The following is a 21,478-nucleotide window of genomic DNA, read 5'->3' on the forward strand; positions in this document are numbered from 1 at the left end:
GGGAACATTCTGTGGGGCTGGTCTCTTAGAAAGAACTCCCTGTAGTGACAGAACAGCTCCTGACTGAGCACCAGGAGCTGCCTCTGAGCAGGATGATCCTCCAGGCTCATGGAACCACAGAATTATTGGAAAAGCCCTTCAAGATCCCTAAGTTCAACCATTAATCAGCACCAACCCAAACCCCTAAGGACATTCCCATCACTGCCCTGCTCCAATGCCTGACTCTGTTCCAGCCTTTCAGGGAAGAAGTTTTCCCAATATCCAATCTAAACCTCCTCTAATGCAACTGAGGCCATTTCCTCTTGTCCCCCTGCCCCTGTTCCCAGAGCCTGACACCCCTGGCTGTCCCTTCCTGCAGAGCCACAAGGTCCCTCCTGAGCCTCCTTTTCTCCTTTCCCAGCTCCCCCAGGAATTCTCCAGCCCTTCCCCAGCTCTGTTCCCTTCCCTGCCCACATTTCCCACACTGAGTGTGCCCATGAGCTGTATCTGTATCTATGGGAATTCCTTCTCCACAGAGTCCTGGAGCCAAAATTCAGCCAAGCGTTACATTGCACACCAATTTCCAGCAGCTCCAGTAAACACTGCCACACCATGTCCAGCCCTCAATTCCTGCCTGCATCCCACAGGGCACCACAGGCACCAGCAGGGCCCTACAAGAAGGTTTTTCCCCAAATCTCCTTGCAGGGGTCTCAGCAGACTTTCCCCAGCCAGGAAAGGGAAGTGCAGCTCCCTCCAGCCCTCCCAGTGCATCCCTGCTGCCAGTCCACCAAACCACTATAAACCCCAGCATTTATCCTCTGCTTGTGAGCATGAGAAAGAAAAAGTCCAGTGAAAGACCTGCCTGGGTCCAGATCAAAAACTCTCCATCCCTTTCAGATTTTTTTCCTCAAATTACAAGTAATAACAACTTATTTTACAGTTCTGCAGATTTCATGTGCCACAAAGCAGCATCTGTGTGTGCTCCCAATTTCTGCTGGCTTTGCTTGGAGCATCCCTCACCTGCCCATTTGTATTTACAAGTACAAAGGCAAAGCTCCAGTGCAGCTTTGCACCCCCTGCAAACAGAGACATTGGTGTTTATTTATAGCTCCTTGTTTGCAGGGAGCCCATGGAGAGGGGAAGAGGTGTCATTCCCAGGGGAAGGCAGATGGATTGAATCAATCACCACATGGAGGGGCCTGGGGTGCTCCTCAAAATTCACAATACAAGATGAATTATCCAAACAGATCCAAACACATCCTTGTCTGTCACCTACTGTCTCCATAGAATCTTCCCAAAACACAGAGCAGGATCCCCTCTTTGAAGTCCATCAGTAAAGTGCAGCTTTCCTCTCCAGTTTTTGAGTTTGCTCAAGCTGGATTCTCACTGTGAATCTCAAACTGACCCCAATGGTCTCCAGCTGCTTTAAAGGTTTCCTCTGACAGCAGAGAAACAAATCCTCCCAAAGTGCTGCAGACAGCTCTGCCATGGACTGCCTGAAGAGTTTGGGTGGGAAGGACCTTAAAGCCCATCCATTCCACCCCTGCCATGGCAGGGACACCTTCACTGTCCCAGGCTGCTCCCAATGTCCAGCCTGGCCCTGGACACTGCCAGGGATCCAGGGGCAGCCACAGCTGCTCTGGGCACCTGTGCCAGGGCTGCCCATCCTCACAGGGAACAATTTCACCCCAATATCCCATCTAACCCTGCCCTCCTTAAGCTTAAAGCCTTTTCCCCTTCTGCCACCCCAAACCTTTGTAAAAAGCAGGGTAAGGTCAGGATGGATAGAATGGGGGGCTGTTCCTACATGAATAAAGGATATTTCTGTGCCTGGAGACAGAGGGAGAAGGGAGCTCCTTTGCCCAAGCCTTGATAAAAATTGCTGAAGAAGGACAAGGAGAGCTTCTTAATTTGGAAAAAGGGTCAGCACCTCAGACACCCACAGATTTCCCTGGCAGCATCAGGGCACTGACCTACCTTCAGGAGTTAGAGGGTGATCCTACCTGCAGTGCCAAACTCAACTGAAGAGAGAATGGGAAATAGGGAGATTGAGGAAGAGAAAAGACTAAAAGAGAGATAATGAATAAAATCAATGGAATGAACATGTTCCCAGTTTCCTACACAGCCCTGCTGAGTGCAGCCAGCTCCTCCAGGCCATGGGCAATTAAAATCCCACAGTTCCAGCATTTTATTCCTTAATCAAATCTAACCATGCCAAAACCTCACTGTGGTACTACAGGTATTTATCACCAACTACTAATTAAAGCAACAATGCTCCTTTGGCTCCTCTGAGATCTTCCAAGCTCTACATGACCCATGCAGTGCCTGTTGTACTTCCTCATTTTCCATATGGTGTCAATATCCCAGGTCTGTTACACTCAGGACATTACCAGTCTGATGTCCTGGGAGTCAGGAGGTGGAATGACAGAATCAGGGAATATCCTGGGCTGGGAGGGACCCCCAGCATCACCCAGGGCAGCTCCTGGCCCTGCACAGAGACCCCAAAAACCCCACCCTGAGCATCCCTGGAGCTCTGGCAGCCTCAGGGCTGTGCCCATTCCCTGGGCAGTGCCCTGTGGGAGAAGAACTTTTTCCCAATATCCAAAGAACAAGATACATCCAACCACATCCACTGCCAGAGACAGTTCCAGCCTCACCCTTTGTACACCCTGCTCCTCCATCAGACAGAACCAGCTCAGCTACACAAGATCCCATGAAAATGCAAAGCCCATATATGAGCACAGCTCTAACCAAAGTATTTTTAGCAGGAACAGGTAGATACCCACTCTTTTGAGCCTCAGCCTGCTGTGTTTTGTGCCTGTTCCATAGGTGAGCAGGTAATAGCTGGTGATGTTTTTTAACAAACATGTGGTTCCCATCCTCTGAGCCCTTTCCACTTTTGGGCTCAGCTTGCAAATCACATGGCCCCAGATGACAAAATAACCTGAATATCTGCAGTAATGTGCTTTCCAAAGCCATTGTGGTAATGGCAGGAACTGCTCTGTAAGTAAATGGAGCATTTATAGTGGCAAATAAAAGCTCTCAATTCCTCACAGTGGAGCAAAGCAGGGGTTCCCTCTCTGAGCTCTGGGGAGCTGGGCTGTGGCAGCCACAGGGCAGCTGAAAGAAGAAAAGTCATTTATTCCCTCTTTCCTCCCACAATTTCCTCACTGTTTAAAAGCAGAGCAGGAAAAAGCTGCAGAGCAGCAGGAGAGTTGGGCTGGGAGCAGCCAGGGCTGGCTCAGCTGCACATCCTCACCTGCAGGATAATGCCAGGGATAAAGAGCTGTTGGGGGCACTGACTGTTCAGAGCTGGGTCCAGCTAAGCCCAGCCCAGCTGGAACAGCTCACTGCCTGCAGCAAACAGGAGCTGCACCAGCTCAGGGCATCTCCCTCCCATCTGAGACTCTCTGGGAAAGCAGCTGTTTCCTTTGAGACATTTGGGGTGCAAGCCAGGCCCAAGCAAGGGAGGGGATCCAACAAGCAGCAATCCCAGCCTTGTTGGGTCAGGAATTACAATGCAAGGTCACAAATGTGGGGGGAAAACTCATCCAAGCAATTCTGACTGGGAGGGAAGGTGGGAGATGATGCTGGCAAGTGCAGGGTGGAATCAAACTGGAGGAATCAATAATGGGAGAGGACAGAGGAGGGGCAAGGGACACAGAAGAGATAAATTACAGGCTTGCCCAGGTGTTGTGATGGCTAGTGAGCAATAAATTAAATCAAAAAGGGCAACAGGGACAAGCAAAGCACTGTGAAAAATTAATTAAAAGGAAGAGAGGCATAACCAAGGCATAAACCATGGGTGCTCCTGGAAGGATTAGAGGAGCCAGGCAGGGAAGAGGCTTTGGGAGTGTAATAGGAGCCAAGGCAGAGGCTGTAAAGGCAGTGACCACATGGGAGGGTCAGGTAAACAACAAGATGCATTTCCAGACTCTGAGAAGCAGGAGAGCATGGGGGAAGAAAAGCAGCCTCCTGCAGAAGGAGCTGCTGGCACAGCAAACCCCAGCCCTTGGTTTCTGCAGCCCAAATGCAGCAGGGCTGGAGCCCCAGCTGCCTGCCCCTGTGCCCAGGGGGTGCAGTGCTGCTGGCAGCTCCCTGGGACTGCTCCAGGGGTGTCTGCACTGACACAGGGAGGGGTGAGAGGGGCAGGCTGGGGCTGGCTGCCCCCAGGGCACCCCCAGGGCACCCCCAGGCTCCCTGCACGGATCCCCCAGTGGGGTGGGTGCATCCTGCTGGTCCTGCTGGCACAGGCAGGGCTGGGTGAGGCTGCAGAACAAGCACAGACCCACACCCACACTCCTGCTGGCTCCAGTGGCCATCAGGGCTGGAATTCCCAGTCTGAGTGACCAGGGGACCCTGCTTCCCTGCTGGGCTGACCCTGGAGCTGCTCCACTTGGAACACAGCAGTGCCATGGGCTGGAGAAGGGCTGGGTGGAGAGGGAACAGCTCAGGCACCTCACTGGAGCAGGGGGGAGCAGAACTGCCTGAAATCCCATTTGTGTCCTGTGCCCATCATCCAAGAGCAGCATGGGGTTCATTCCCTCATCATCCTGAGAGGAATGTCTCAAGCTGTGGGTCTGCTGGTAGATAAAACCAGCACTGAGACATAAAAGAAACAATGGGATGGATTCCACTGACTGATGAATGGAAAAAAAATATTTGCCTTTACAAATAAACTGTATTTTGCTGATAAATGAAATTGGATATTGGAAGATGAAAGAAGCAATGGGGAAAATCTATGAATTCTATAAGAATTAAAAATTAAAAGAGTGAGTTTTACATCAGAAGGGAATCTCAGGTATCAGGTGTTCTGGGCAGTCTGTGCCTCTCAAGTGCCTCAGCCAGTGGGGAAAGAGAGAGGGAAATGCAGTTGGGAAAACAGGATGAAAAGGGGACTGCATCCTCCAAAAATCTGAGAGATCCCAGGGGAATGAATGCCCCATGGCCTCTGCCTTTATTTGAATAAAAAGGACTCCTCTGTCTCCTTTTTGGACATACACCTCTGGTGGATTAATTTTCCTGACAATCTGGGACAGGGGAAGGTGTCCCTGCCCATGGCAGGGGGGGAAGGAGAGGAGCTTTAAGCTCCCTTCCAACCCAAACCATTCTGGGATTCTGTGAAATGATTACAGGAATATTTTCAGGCCCTTCAAGCCACAGGGGAAAAGAAAGAATTGGCCAAGTCTGGCTCACACCTGCCTTTAAAGCAGATTTCTTTGAAATGAACAGGCTGCCTCAGTGCTAAGAAGATTATAAGCAGAGACACCTCTGCCAGAGGAGGGAAAAAGGAATAATAAAGGCATTCAAAACTATGACAAGAAAAAGGGGAAAAAACAACAAAAAAAAAGAAGAATGCATCAGAGACTTTTTGGATCCAGCAGGAGGGGTACAAGGAAGATCAAGGCACAGACAGTGACAAGCAGAGTGGGACAAGGAACAGATCCAGAACATCTCTGTGGGGCTGAGCCACCCAGCCCAGAAACAGCACAAGGACTTTCCTGAGCCCCAGCAAACCCTGAGCAGGCAGGGAAGGTTTATGGGGAAAGTAGGGCAAGAAATGATGGATAATTAACAACATCAGAGAAAGCTCAGTGGCCCACAAACCTCTCCATGCCCTGACAAACTTCTCCTTGGCTTTGGACCAGAACTGTGGGGAGCCCACTCCTACAGACTCAGGGAAAATGTGATTTGAAGAGAGGGATAAAGGGAGAATTTCCTCTGGCTCTCCACAACTCTGGGTTCTGCTCCCAGGGAAAAAGGGACAGGACAAGAGGAAATGGCCCCAAGTTGTGCCAGGGGGAGTTCAGATTGGATATTGGGGAACAATTCTTCATTAAAAGGGTGGTCAGGCACTGGAAGAAGCTGCCCAGTGGAGTGGTGGAGTCACCATCCATGGAAATATCCAGAAAACATGTGGATGTGGCACTTGGGGACATGGTGAGGGGTGATCTTGGCAGTGCTGGGTTCAGGGCTGCACTTGGAGGCCCTTTCCAGCTGCAGTGATTCCAGGATCCTCTGAGGAGATGAACAGGGTGCAGATTCCTGGTTCCCCCCAGCACAGGCTTGCAGGGAAAGATGGAGAATGAAACAAGGTTTGATTACAAGGATTTCCCCCAGTGCCACAGGAAAAACAGGCAAGAGAGCAAGGCTGCAACAGCCCCTTTGTGTCTCTCTCCTGGGAAGGGATGGGAAAATGTGTTTGTCCCAAAGAATCAGGGAATGTCCTGAGCTGGGAGGGACCCCCAGGATGAGCCAGGGCAGCTCCTGTCCCTGCACAGACACCCCATAACCCCACCCTGAGCACCCCTGGAGTGCTGTCCTGCAGCTCTGGCAGCCTCAGGGCTGGGACCATTCCCTGGGAATCTCCAGAGTTCAACTGAGAGCAAAACTGGGGACCCACATCACCCTCCAAGCTCCAGCACATCCCCAGCTCAGCCCCCCTGAGCTCTCTTTCCAATGGAACCTTCCACCCTCAGGAAAAAAAAAAATAGGAAAGATTTTAGCAGAAACCCCCCCAACACCCCCCAACAGCTCATTACAAACTCAGGGGTTTGGAACCATGTCCCACACTCTGGGGGCACAGCCCAGCCTCTCACAGGGTCCCCAGTGTTTCACCACACCTTTTGTCACAGCACTGGGAAAGGGCAGTACCATTTGATGATGAAATGGCAAAATAAGCAACTTTTTGGATTGTTTCCTGAAATCTCCAGTTCAGGCTGAGCTGGAAGCAAATCTCAGGCCTGGATTTCTATAGGTGAAGGACACCTCACTGTTTATTTTTTCTGCATTTCTTGCTAACCTTTATTTGTCTCCTTAAAAAACCCCTAAAATCCATGCTCTCATGTCATGCTTGATGTATGTGCCAAGGCCAGAGACATCATATCCCACCCAGCACACGTCAGTGCAGCCTTGTAAGGGGAAGCTGAGAAAAGATGTGCAGGGAGATCTATTTTTGTACTTTCATTTTAAGGCACCCCCTTGACTCCCTCCCTTTCTGACTCACATTCCAGCTCCAGAACTGAGGAACGCAGCCACAAAGCTGCACCCAGGAGAGGACATTGTGCCAGTATTTTCACCCAAAGTTTGAGCACAGCCACAGCAGAAGAAGGGACTTGTGCCATCATCTGTCTGGTGTTTGCACAAACAGTTATCTGGGAAAAGATTTTACATTTTCCATTCATGCACTACCTTAATCTGAATTAACCTCCAAGTCTTGAGAGGTTCTGAGATGCAGATGATTTAGAAAAGGAAGCCCAGAAATGAAAAAAGAAAAACAAAAATCCCCCAGTCAGATAATTTAAATCAACATCATATTTCAGTAAGATCAAGATTTGCAGAACTCTGAGTGTTCATTAAGAATCACTTGCTCAGCTCTTAAAAGAATGAAACATTTGGGTTGATCACAGAAACCAGCTCAGCTCTGGAGATGAATCACTGCCTTAGGAAGGTTTTATTTGCTGTGGAGTTTCCAGGTTTCACATCCCAAAGCAGGTGTGGTGCAAGGCACTGGATCATGTTTGCTGTGGGAACTTGTGGTTGAGGGATCAAACATGATTCTGATTTTCTGTTCAGCCTTACAGCCCTTAAATAACACCCAGGACTCTGCTCTTCCCAGATTCCAGCTGAGCCACACAACCTTCCACTCTCAGACTGCACCATCAAGGTGCTGAGCAGAGGCTCCTGTCCTGCATCCCCTGGCATCTCTCCTATTGCCCTGCAGAGCTGAGAGCTTTAGGCAGCTAATTCTGATCTAAAAGGCCAGGTAAGCCCAGGGACAGAGCCATGAGGGTGTTCATAAAGGTTAATTAGCAGCTCCTCTTCCCTCACTCACCCAATGTCCATCTCTGAAGGGTCAAGAGCAGCTTGGTGTGTCAGGACTTGGCTGCCACTGGAAATCCTGATCCTTGCTGGGACTGCCTGGGTCCCCAGTCCCAGCCAGCCCAGCCCAGCCCAGCTGCCACAGGCCCTGGGGCACAGGGAGGGCATGGCTCCATCCCTGAGAGCTGCAGAGCTGGACAGCAGCAGGGCTGAGCCTGCAGACACTGAACAGCTGTGCTGTCCCCCAGGGGGCTGTGCTGGGGCCAGTCCTGTTCAGTACTTTTATTGATGACAGGGATGAAGGCATTGAGTCCTTCATGAGTAAATCTGCAGACAACAATGAGCTGGGAGTGTGTGTCCATCTGCTGGAAGGCAGGAGGACTCTGCAGAGAGACCTGGAAGGGTTGGATGGATGGGCAGAGTGCAATAAGATGAAGTTTAACAAGTCCAGGTGCTGAGTCCTGCATTTTGGCCACAATACCCCCTGCAGTGTTACAGGCTGGGGAAGGTGTGGCTGGAAGGGACCTGGGGGCACTGATGGGCAGCAGCTGGACATGAGCCAATGTGTGTCCTGGTAGCCAAGAGGCCAGTGGCCCCTGGCCTGGATCAGGAATGGTGTGTCCAGCAGGAGCAGGGAGTTCACTCTGCCCCTGCACTGGCACTGGTGAGGCCACACCCTGAGTGCTGTGCCCAGTTCTGTCCCTCAGTTTAGGGAGGACACTGAGGTGCTCAAGTGTGTCCAGAGGAGGAACAGGGCTGGTGAGGGGCTGGAACACAAACCCTGTGAGGAATGGCTGAGGGAGCTGGGGGTGTTCAGCCTGGAGAAAAGGAGACTCAGGGTGACCTGATCACTCTCTACAGCTCCCTAAAGGTGGCTGTGCTCAGGTGGGGCTGGTCTCCTTCTCCAGGCAGCACTGACAGAACCAGAGGACACAGCCTCAGGCTGCACCAAGAAAATTACAGGTCAGATATTGAGAAAAAGTTTTTTATGGAAAGAGTGATAAAGTACTGGAATTGTCTGCCCAGGGAGGTGGTGGAGTCACCACCCCTGGATGTGTTTATAAAAGACAGATGTGGCACTTGGTGCCATGGTCTAGTTGAGGTGTTGGGGCATTGGGTTGGACATAATGATCTTGCAAGTCTCTTCCAAACTGGTGATTCTGTGATTAAATGACCCCTAATTATCCTCAACCAAAACAACCCCTCATGCTGGCAGTGCCCAGGCCAGGCTGGACAGGACTGGGAGCACCCTGGGATGGTGGAAGGTGTCCCTGCCCATGGCAGGGGTGGCACTGGATGGGCTTTAAAGTCCTTTCCAAACCAAGGCATTCTAGGACTCTGAGCCAAGAGCATCCCAAAACTCCTCTGCTTCCCTGCAGAGTGGTCAGGGACTGGGGTCTGTGTGAGCAGAGCTCTCCTCCCAGCCTGCCTTTGCCAGGGGGCCCCACATCCCACTGCCATGGGACAGGAGTGAGCCTGCTCCAGCCAAAATCTCTCCAGACCCTTGGAATGTGCTCCAGCCACCCACTCCCAGATACTGCACGTGCCAGGACATGGGCAATCCTTCCTGAGAGCCAACTGAGAACATCAGTTTTAACTTAGAATTTTTTTTGTGTGTCTCTGAATTTTTTTTACAGCAGATAGATTGGGCAGAGTGCATTTTGGGGGGAATTTCTGCTTGTGCCCTCCACAGCCTGGTTTCTGATGGTTCTCAGCTCCTGTGGAGCCTGTGGAATGAGTTCCACCCTGAGTGACCAACACACCAATTCCCTGACAGAGGCACAGAGGGGAGCTCAACCCTAGAATTTGGCTTTTTTTAGCCCTGGGAGGGTCTCATCCTCCAGCTCCTCTGCCTGGGCCCTGCAGCCCTTTCCAGCTCCTGCCCCCACCATGTTCCAGGCTCTGCAACCTCCTCCTGACCTGGTGCTCTCTAAATTAAGAAGCTGTTCATCCCTTCCTTCCTTGGCCACGGGGTGCTAAGAAGGTCACCACAGATGGCAGCTTAAAGAGCCCCAGTGCCCCCTAATCCTGGCCAGACAGGACTGCCCCAGCTGCTAACCTGAGCAGGTGATTAGAGCCTGGATTTATTTATCTCTGCTCAGAGCCCTGGGCTGTTCTGAGACACCAGGAAACTTCAGCCTTTCTGTTTTTGCTGAGCCACCTAAGGATGCTCCTGTGTCCTCTCCTTAGGGGCACTCCCAGCCCTGTGAGGATGGACTCAATAACAGCAATTTCCAACACTCTCCCTGTATTCCTGGAATAATGGGCATTTTCATCAGCCTTGCTTGCTCTTCAGTCACTCTCTGTGTTCTTCTCTAAGTGCCTGAATGACAGATATTTCCCCACTGAAATATCTCCCAAGGAACAGGGAGCTCTGCAGCTCCTTCTGGCATCTGCCTTTATTCTGTGTGCCACCAGTAAGCACAGGGAGAAGTGAAAAATGAAAGAGCAAATAATCAGCCAGGGGCTCAGGAGTCCTGAGAAAGGGAAGAACTTCCTGCATAAAAGACAATTCCCTCCACTTACAGTAAATACCTTGTACAAAAAGAAGGGTCCATGTTTCAAAACTCTACTGAATATGCCAACAGCCAAAACAGAACTTGGAAAAATTTCTGGCAGTGTTCTTTGTAAAAATGTCTTCAGCAGTAAAAATCCATGTTTTTCTTCAATGCTGCTGAATCCCACAGTTTCATTTGCTGAGTTAAATCCTGGTCTATGGAATTAGGGTACAGTAGCCATGCAGAGAAGGATTTTCAGTCAGGTAATTTGTTCAACCTATCCCATTTTGTGTCAAAATATCCTCAGTACCACCATGGGCAGCTGGAACAGAAATTGGTTATAGACAAATCTGATCAACCCCAAGTTCCCTTTCCCCCTCAACTGCCTCATTTGGATTTGAAGAAGTTCAGGTGAATCTTTTTCCTGCTGTTATTTGGAGTTTCCTGGGTTAGATTTCCAAATGAGATCCTTATTTACTGTATGTGGCATCTCTGGGGGTCCATCACACAGCAGCAGAGCTCCCACCTCTGTGGTAAGAAGTTTTAAAAATCTGATCATGTTTATTTCTTCTCTCTTCTATGTAATACTCAAAGGAAAATTCCAACTGTGACACCAATTAGAACACAAATTCTGCAAACCCTGCTGGAAACTGAGAACCCCTGGATCCCTGGGAATGTCCCAGGCCAGGCTGGATGGGCTTGGAGCACCCTGGGATAGTGAAGGTGTCCCTGCCCGTGGCAGATGGCTTTTAAGGTCCCTTTCTGCTTTCATCCATCTGCCCAGGAATCAGAAGAAAAAATCCACAGCTAAAAACTACACTGCTGCATCCTCCTGCCATGAGCTGAGCACAGAACAAGGACCCGCTGAAATCTTTACCTGTGCTGAAGCAAACTCCAGTTTTTAGTCCCCTGAAGTTTTGCTGATCCATTCCTACCACAAGGACACTCCCAGCTCCAGCCCTCCCTGACCCCTTGGCTCAGGAAGCACAGCAATTCCCACCAGCCACAGCCATTCCCAGGCCAGCATTTCCCAGCCCTCAGGTGATGCTGCCACTGCAGCTGATCCCTAAATCCCTTCCCATCCCTCCAGAAAACCTCTGCTCCACACAGGTGCTTTCAGCTCAGCCCCACTGGCTAAGATAGGTCTGGGGGATGCTAAACTCCCTGAACTGTGGCCTGAGGACACTTTGGGGAGGGGGAACTCTGTCCTGACCTAAGCACTGACAAGCACAGCCCCAACAGGGAAATTCCACAGGAATGTTTCCTCCCAGCCCAGGTGCCAGAGGCTGCTGTGTCCCCCTGTCAGAGACAGCAGCAGAGGTGACCAAAGCTGGACCCCTAGCCCCACACACCAGCTGTGCCCTTGGCTGCCCAGGCACAGCATTCCCACTGCCCCAGTGGCTCTGGGATGTGCACAGCAGAGCCAGCAGCTCACCTCACCTCCAGGTTACTCACAAGGCACACTCACTGTCACCTCCACCACGACAAACTGCAAACAGAACTCTGAGCAGCACCACAAGCAATGAACATAAAACACAGACATGCCCAAAGCTGTGTTCAGAACAACGCACAGAGTCAAAGAACCACAGGACTAGGCTGGGAAAAGACCTTTGAGATCACTGAGTTCAACCTCTGACCCAACACCACCTTGTCAACAAGACCAGAGTTTCCTCAATCACCTCCAGGGGTGATTAAGTGACCCCAACTCCATCACCAGCAGCACTGGGGACAGGGGCAGATTGTCAGCAAACCCATCAACCTCTGAGTCCCTGAACACACACTAGGCCAGGGGGAGGGAGAATCACCTCCCCAGCAGCTCCAAGGGGCTCCTCAGGCTGACCCCAGAGCCAAGGGACCTGCACAACCCATCTGCTGCCAGGTCAGGGCTGCCCCAAATCCCCCTGCTGTGCCCCAGCTGGGCAACCCAGGGATCCCTCCCAGCACTGCCATCCATGAACACAGACAGACAGACAGACACAGACAGACAGACAGAACAGAGATACGCAGATAGACACACAGACACACAGACAGACAGAACAGAGATACACAGACACATACAGACAGAACACAGACACACAGACACAGACACAGACAGACACAGACAGAGCACAGACACACAGACAGAGCACAGACACACAGACACACAGACAGAACACACACAAACACAGACACAGATATACAGACAGAACACAGACAGACAGACACAGAACACAGAGACAGAAAACAGACAGAATACAGGCGCACAGACAGACAGAACAAACACACAGACACACAGACACAACACAGATACACAGACAGACATACAGAACACAGACAGACACACAGACAGAACACAGACACGCAGACACAGACACACAGACACAGCCACAGACAGACACACACACACAGACACACAGCCAGACAGACACACAGCCCCAGGCACTCACCGGGGCTGCGGGGCCCTTGGGCTGTGTCACTCTCCCGTCCCCGGGCGGGAGCAGCCTCAGCTCCTCTCGGTGCCTCTTCACCCTGCAGGAGGCAGGACATGGAGGGAGGGTGAGCAGATAATCCAGGAGCTGCTGGGAGGGTGAGCAGGGCTGGGCAGCAAAGCTGCTGCTGCCTGCAAGGATCAGAGCCAGGACTCTCAGCTAAGACTCTGAGCTGCTTAGAGCTGGAAGTGCAGCAGACAGAGGTGCTTGTGTTCCCAGGGCTGGGCACTGGGGGGTGGTTCTGGCTGGCCCAGGCACCAAAAATCCCACAGAAACTCCTCCATCAGGTTAATACTCACAGAGGACAAGGACAGAAGCAGGCAGGAATTTTTGGTCATGATGGCTCAGGGAAAAACAGAGTTTCTTCAAAGTGAAATATCCCACAGTAAAACTTTTTCATAGTTTAGTTCATCTGTTTATTTAATATTTGGAGAACGTGCTTTTGAAACTGAAGATTTTACTTTGGGTTAGGCCAACTTGAAACTATTCCTTGATGGAATTAAAATGTTCTGCTTAAAGTCAGTTCCTCTGTGTCCTGAGATCCTCCTGGAACTTTAAATTAAGGTGCTTTCCTTTCCTTGCCACGGCTGAGGTACCTGGCTGACCTGCTCAGCATGAGAGATGTGCCAGGTGGGGACATAGCCACGGTTCAGGAGTGGAAATGCAGGGCTTTAAAAGGCATTTTTTGGCTGGGTCACCCACTGGCAGAAGATCCTGGTGCTGGGGTTGGTCCAGCCAGGGATGCTCCTCACAGGGAAGGGTGCAGAGCATGGATGCTCAGCACTTTGTGCCCCCAAGGATGTGACATTAGACCTGGATAAGGTCTAAGAAGTTGACTGATAACCTGGAGTGGAAGCAGAAAAGAGGTGCCAAAGAAAAACCTCATCAAAAGCAAAACCAAGGGGAAAAAGTCACCTTCCACTGTCCCAGGCTGCTCCAAGTATCCAGCCTGGCCTGGGATCCAGGGGCAGCCACAGCTCCTCTGGGCACCCTGTGCCAGGGGCTGGCCACTCTCAGAGAAAAGCTTCTTCCTAACCTCTCATCTAAATCTACTCTTCTTCAGTTTAAGGCCATTCCCTGCTCTTACACTGAATTCCCCTTTACTGTGCAAGTCCTGTGGAATTCAGGCAGCAAAAGCAGCTGAGTCCAGCCCTTGTAAGGCTGGAGCTGATCCACTGAGTGCCCCATCCCATGATTTTTGTAGAATCACTTCAACCCACAATGCTAAAGTGAAGAAGAGTGGAAGCAAGAGCTCTGCCAAAACACAGCATCACTTGAACAAAGTAACTGCACTAAAATGTGCTGGTTTATTCCCACCCCAGGCTCCCCAAGCCTTTCCCTTCTCTCCCTGAATGATAACAGGCATAAAAATTAAACACAAGTTCTCCAGGAGCAAAGGAAACTCACTGAAGGGCAATAAATCACAGGGCTGGATGACAAACCCAGGGAGAAGGGGGGGAGAAAGGATGAAACAGGGCAGGACACTAAGAAATATCACAGACCCTAAAAAGCCAGGACTCCTCCTTGGGCAGGGGCTGCACACACTGGGCTGAATCTGGATGGAGAAGCAAAGCTGCCAGCACAGCTGTGGGGCTGCAATGAGGTGACCTTGGTGCCACCAGGCTCAGGGCACAGCCAGTGCCACCCCAGCCACACCTGCACCCCTCCTCATTTCCCAAAAACACCTCCTCATTTCCCAAAAACACCTCCTCACTTCCCAAAAACACCTCCACACTTCCCAAAAGCCACAATTCCCACTGCTGGCTGCTGAGGGCAGAGGGACCTGCACACACACAGGGTTTTTTAGGGATTTCCAAAAAGTGCCCTTCCTGCCAGAAGGCCCTGCAGGATGGACACAGGGCTGTCCCACTGACACCAGGATCAGTGGGGACTCCAGGGAAGGAGAGAGTCCAGGTGAAGTCCAGTGCTAGGATGGGATGCAGACATCTCTGAGCAGCAGAGATTCCCAGGAATGCTCTCACATCTGCCCTGGGATCCTACAGCAGCACTTCCACCCACCTGAACACTCCCAAGTACCACACACAAGCCAGTGCTCTGGGAACACCAGCAAGCAGCACTGATTTTCTTCTAGCAAACAAGATCACCTTTAATTTAGCAGGCACCTCCTACTTCATTAGAGAGCTTGCTCTCCAGGGATTTGCTCCTCAAGTGGGGCAGGAAATGAAAAGACACAAGATGCCATTTAATTGGGGATAAAGATCCATCTTTGCAGTGCCTATCTTAATGATGTGTCATTTAAAAACAAGTGTGGAGCAGGTGTGAGATGGCACCAGCTCTGGATGTGCATGAAAGGGGCTGACAGCAGCAGCATGTCTGAGACAATCAGCTGGTGCAGCTTCAGAACTCCTGCTCCCTTTGGGCTCTCTCCCCTCAAACTTCTTTGCAAAATTTACTTTTGAAATGGATGAGAAGAAATGGCATCTCAGGGAAACCAAGGGGTTTCACAGGAAGAGAATGGCCCCTGAAATGGTCCCTGAACTGTGGGGCAGGGCTGGTGCTGGTTCTGAGGATGGAGAGGGGAAATCATCAGCACTGCCAAGGTTCAGGTGACCAGAGCTGTCCTGATATCCAACCTGAAGCTGCCCTGACACAGCTCCAGCCCTGCCCAAGTGACATCAAGGTGCTGATGTCTGCCTTGGGAGCTGAGCAGGGGGAGAGGGTTCCTGCTTTCCCTCAGGTCTCCCACCAGCAGCAGGAGCAATGGGATAAATCACTTCCACAGTGGGGCTTTCAGAGCTGCAGGGAGCAGAGGCAAAGAGCCTAAGAAAAGAGTCCTAAGGAAAGGGAAACCTGGAGTTCATCTTTTGAGCTGCACAGAGTTCAAGGCAGCTCAGTTGGCTCAAGTCTGCCCAAACCAGCTCCCACAGCTGAGGTTTCCCTTCTGAAGAAGTCCCAAACCAGAATCTATGTCCCTCCACACTGAGAACTTCTCCATTTTCCATGGGATCTGGGAGCTTGGATCTGATCATGCCCCAGCCTCTCCTGGGCATCAAATCAGGGGGTGAGTGTGATCCCTGAGCATTGGGAGACACTGGGAGAGACTGGCAGGAGTCCTGGAGAAACCAAACTATTTGCCTTCACACCAAAGGCAGAGTGGATCAGTGTGAGTGTGAGTGTTCCTCCTGGAAAAGAGACACCAGAGCAGAGATCTCTGCCCTTTGTGCCCCTCCAGATGTTATCTGTAACACCCTGGATTTATTTAAATCTATTTTTGTTACAAGTACCTTTCCTGCACCTCCTCTCATGGGAGACAAACAGGGAGGAACCCTGTTCAGTTGATGCACTTTAATTAACTGCCTGTTTTGTCAAAGCCTGCTCCTGTATTCTGATGCAAGTTCACAGCCCTTCATTGTAAGCAGTAACTCAGTTTGCCTTCAGCCTTAACTGAGGTTTAAATACGCTATTTTCTCCCCAGTGGGTCCATACTCACAGAATCCCAAATCCCAGTGTGCTCTGGCTTGGAAAGGACCTTGAAGATCATCTTGTTCCAATTCCTGCCATGGGCAGGCTGCTTAGATCCTTCAATTATCCCTTCTCTGCTCATCCCAGCTTGGGCTGGGTTTCTTCAGCCACTGGGCACATCAGACCCTTGTCCTGAGCCAGCTTTGGGGCCAGGATGCTGCCCAGGGAGAGCTGGCTCTGCTGCCACCTCTCCACACTGTGCTGTGCAGGAGCAGGATGTGCCTGGCACGAGGCAAGCAGGAGCATCTTCTGTAACACACAGGAAACCCTAAACCACATCCCAGGCCAGGATGGGAGCAGGGATAGGTTCTCCTGTTTCACTTCAAGGGGCAGACACAGCTCCCCATCCTCCCTAATTTTGTATCTTGACATCTCCATTTTCTGCCTGAGAATTCTCTCCTGCTGTCAGAAGGTCACCAGGCCAGCTGGAAAGCCATTTTTCACACCCTGGCTAATCCAGAGGCACCTGGCTGGTGCTTTGCTTCCACTGGCAAAATGCTGACAACAAAACTAATTAGTGGGCAGCAGGACTGTGGCTGGGTGACAGCACTGGCCTTTACTGTACCAGCCAAAACTTCAAGGGATTCAGGAGCAGCTCCTGGCTCCTCCCCAGACTCCTTTTGTGACCTTGGGCTCCAGCTCTGTGCTCTACCCACTGAGCCTGATAACACTTCCCAGACATGGGAAATTAATTTATGGTGAGGAAATAATTCATTAGAATGGGCACAAAGGTCTGTTCAGAATAAAAATGTAACGTGGTTAAGCTTTTTACCAGACTTGTGCATTAGCTGAATATTCGCAATATTCTCACCATGTCTGGGCTGAGCAGATTGAGTGGAACAGGCTGCCCAGAGCAGCTGTGGCTGTCCCATCCTTGGAAATGTCCCAGGCCAGGCTGGACAGGGCCTGGAGCAACCTGGGCTAGTGGAAGGTGTCCCTGAAGAGCTTTGAGGTCTCTTCCAACCCAAACCATTCCCTGACTCTGAGCAATGTCCATTGCCAGCGATGCTCTGCAGCAGAGGGGGTGAATTCACTCAGCTGGTGGTGTCATGACACTGATGAAATCCACCACTGAAGAATGGTGCATGGATTTCATCCTGACATCAAGTCAGGGGTGGCAGAGTGCCCTCCCTGTCCCTGGAGCTGCTTTCCCTGCCTGTGCCAGCCTCCAGACTCCCCAGAGCTCCTGGGATAAGCTCAGCTCAGAAAGGGAATGAGAAATATCTCAACGTCCCCATCCAGATGGCTGTTCCTGTCCATAAAACATGAAGGGGGGCTCAGTGAGCAGGGCAGTGCCTGCTGAACCCCAGCACACCAGGACAGCCAGAGACAGGCAGGAAAGGAAAGAGAAGCCCTGAGCAGCCTGTCAGAGCTCCAGCACTGGGGATAATTGGTTTGTACACATTGCTCCCACACCCAATTACCAGCTCAGTTTGGTGTTTGATTGTACACGACTCTGGTCCAGCAGAGCTGCTGCTGTTTCCATTCCTGCACATCTCACCCAGTCCCTAAATCATTTTTAATAGCTCCTCTCCTCGCCTGCCCTCCCAGCTCATTCCAGCCCCATCAGCACGAGGCAGGTTGCAGATATGGAGGAGCTGACATTTCTCTTTTGAGTAATTTGCAGTGGATTTCTTGCCCATTTGATGTAGTCATTTTGTTCTCGGCACTGATGTGACATTAATTATTGTTAAATATTCTTATCTGTTACACACAGTTCTGTTTAGATAAAGGTCAGTGCATGAACCCCTGACAGTGCTCGTTGCTGCCATGCTCCAAAGCCAATTTGTCATCCTCTCCCTTCAATACCTTCATCTTGGTTTCAGTTCATTTTTCCATTAATTCAGACACAGCAGAGAGCCATTAAAAAATGCAAAATCTCTCAGCTGTTCAGCTCAGCACTCGGACAGGGAATTATGAGGTTGGGAGCACCAGTTGCACAGGGAGGGCAGGGAATAATGCCCAGGAAAGTCCAGCAGCAGCCTCTTTAAGGAACTGTGTGGCTGCCCCCAAAAATATGTGCATAGTTCTGCTTTAATGAAGATGTGTGCAGCACATATTGTTTTCTCCCAGCCTGGTGTGCAGTGGGATAAAAGCACAATCCTGAGCACAGGGTGCCCCTGGATCCCTGGCAGTGCCCAAGGCCAGGCTGGACACTGGGGCTGGAGCAGCCTGGGACAGTGAAGGTGTCCCTGCCATGGCAGGGGTGGCACTGGATGGGCTTTAAGGCCCCTCCAACCCAAGCCATCCTGGGTTTATGACTCTGCTACTCCCACACCACCCTCTCTTGGCAGAGGACAAGAAGGGCAGGCTCAAGCTGTCAAAATTTCCCAGAACAGAAGCACCCAGCAGTGACCCATCTCCCCAGAGCCCTGAGGAGCAGCTGGGCCTGCTCAGGGTGAGTGAAACCTGCACCAGCCTCTGCTCTGTCTGGCTTTTTATCTCTCTGACCAAATAATTCCCCTCTGCCAACCTGAGGTGTCACTCCCCACCATGCCCCCTGCAAGGTGGGACTGCAGTGCAGGGACAGCCCTGCTGGGACTCCCTGGTCCAGCACACCTTGGGACCTCTTGGAGAGCCAAAACTGGGGCTCCACAGCCTGCCAGGAGCAGGGAATGCTGAGAGCTCCCAGCAGCTGTGCCCTGGCATGGCTCTCCCTGGGGACAGGGGATGCCATCCCCAGGGACACAGCCAGCAGGGCACCAAGAGCAGAGCTCTGGCACAGCTGGCAGCACAGCTGGCACAGCTGGCAGCAGGGACAGTGCCAGCCCAGCTGACAGTGCAGGGAGCAGGGCTGGAGCACAGTGCTGAGCACACCTGTGCCCCTGCCCAGCTGCACTCTGTGCTGCAGCACAGCCAGAGCCCAGAGCCAGCCTGGAGCCCAGCACAGCCCATGCACAGCTGAGGAGGCTCTCTGCACCTCCAGTGCTCCAACCACCTGCTCTGCAGCTCTTGGCTCCTACTTTGTTGGGTTATCTCAAATAAGCAAAGCAGCTAATAGTTAAAAAGGTTATTTATTACCAAGCACAGCAGTCTCAACAGTACACAGACAGGCAATGGCAACAAAGCAGAAAGGCAAGAAAGGCAAAAGGCAAGTGGCTAAAAGCACCAACTCTCCCCAATACAAACTCTTATATAGGATTTTTCCAACAAGACACTAACTCAGACCACCACTCCTTAACCTATTAGAATTCTAGTTTCTTAGCACACCAGGTTATGTATAACACTATGCATACAATTTATCTTATTCTATCTAATAAATGTAAGCAATATTGTTACTATAACTCTATTATGTCTAAGCACTGTCTACAGCTGTGGGCCTGGAGCCTCTACCAGATATCAGTGTGTTCACTAGAACACCCACTGCTACTGTGGCATTTGAAACCTTTCACTTACTACAAGCATTAGAACTCACTCTAAAACTTATTCAATCCCTGCACTCTGATTTCTCTCTGAAGAATTCAGAGAGACCCCTGACTCACTGACTCCAACAGAGAGGAGCTCAGCCCTCAAGCCAACCCTTTCAAGTGACAAGGACCAGGGGGAGGATGCTCAGGAGGCTCCAAATCCAGGATAGGATAATCCCAGGTGGGTTCTGCTGCACAAGTACAGAAGGATGCAAAGGTGGATTTGACATAATTGAAGTACCACATCATGAATCATGTGCTTGTCCCAGCACTTGGCACACAGAAGAACATTTGAGCCTTTATACAAAGTGACATTTAATTCTGCATTCTGATAAATCATTCTGCATTTCTAAATAAAGAGAGAATAAACTCCCAGACTTGTCCCCCTCTCAGTGAAATGCAAGGAAATAGTGCAACATGCTGAATGTAATCAAGTGTGGATTTTTTTCCTTCACTTGGAATCACAGAATCACTGAATCTGCAAAGGATCTCTAAGATAACTGAGCCCAACAATGCCAAACCCACCAGAAACCCTAAGACCCATACCCACATGTTTTGTGAACACTTCCAGGGATGGTGACTCCACCACTGCCCTTGGCAGTGTGTTCCAGGGCTGGACCACTCTGGGGAGGTATTTTCCCCAATCTCCAAGCTCAACCTCCCCTTGCACAACCTGAGCCTGTCTCCTCTCCTCCTTTTCACCTGGGAGCAGAGACCAACCCACCTGCACCCTGCTGTCAGGGAGTTGAAGAAAGCCAGAGGCTCCCCCTGAGCCTCCTTTTCTCCACACTAAACAACACCTGATCCATCAGAACCATAAATAAACTCCTGGACAAAGGGATATTCCATGCCAGGTCCCTGGCTGCACCAGAGCCAGTGGGAAGCAGCAGCACTGCCCCCTCCCCTCTGCTAAATTGGGAGCAGGGAAGGGCCAGAGCTGGCAAAGGTATGAGACAGCACAAGTCCTCTCCAGCCCTGGGGACACAGTGTCCTGAGGCTAAAAATACAGAGACAAACCAAAAAGTCAAGGCTAGCAAGAGGCATTAACAGAGGCAGTTTATTTCTGTAGCCAGTGAGCACCCAGAGTGAGCCCAGCCCGCAGCACTTGCTGCCTCTGTGACAGACAGGCTGCTGCAGCTGGGGGAGTCTGGTTTCCTGCACACACAGGACTGTCCCTGTCCCTGTCCCCTGCCCCAGGGCAGCCTCACACCTTGCTGCCATTATTTTTAGCTGGGTGATGTGCAGGAGCAGAGGGACAAGGCAAAGAAAGGATGAGAAGCACAGCCCTGGTGAAGGCTCCCAGCATCACCCCAGGGAGTCAGGTCTGGCTTGTCTTGGGTTGCAGTACAGGATGTAACCAGCAATGTGTATTCTATCCCATCTGCTGAAACCTGGTGGGGCAGTGCCCCTGATCTCCTGGCACATATTATCTGCTAATGGGCCATCTTTAAACCAGCTGAGACAATCGTCTTTATCTTTCCACAGCCCATCCTCCCTCCAGGAGATATCATCTGCTGCTGCCCCATTCAGTCCCAGTGTGTGACTGATAAAATTCCATCATCCCACTGGGAGATGCTCCAGCCAGGGCAGGAGCCAAGCCTTTCCTACCCAGAGAAAAACTGAGATTTTGGACACCAAGGTACCTTCTTTCCACTGGATTGCAGAGGAAAGCCAGACCTTTCCACATCATCCCTGGAGCTTCAGAGGAAAACTGCACCTTCTCCAGGAGCACTGCTCCAGCTGAACCACATCTGCCACTGCAGGAGGATGCAGCCACCATTGAATGGGACTGCTGCCACCACCCTGACTGACTGACAGGTGT

General features: G+C 51.2%; 1 protein-coding gene across 1 annotated transcript in view; it reads right to left on the minus strand.

Moving 5' to 3' along the window:
• Positions 1–21,478, minus strand: part of RALY (RALY heterogeneous nuclear ribonucleoprotein) — a 113,973-nt gene that overhangs the window by 62,988 nt on the left and 29,507 nt on the right. Inside the window, 1 exon segment of the mRNA XM_079322029.1 lies at positions 12,725–12,806. The gene's annotated coding sequence lies outside the window, so the exon portion shown is untranslated.

Source organism: Erithacus rubecula (assembly GCF_903797595.1).
Source record: "Erithacus rubecula genome assembly, chromosome: 18".
Taxonomy (NCBI): Eukaryota; Metazoa; Chordata; class Aves; order Passeriformes; family Muscicapidae; genus Erithacus; species Erithacus rubecula.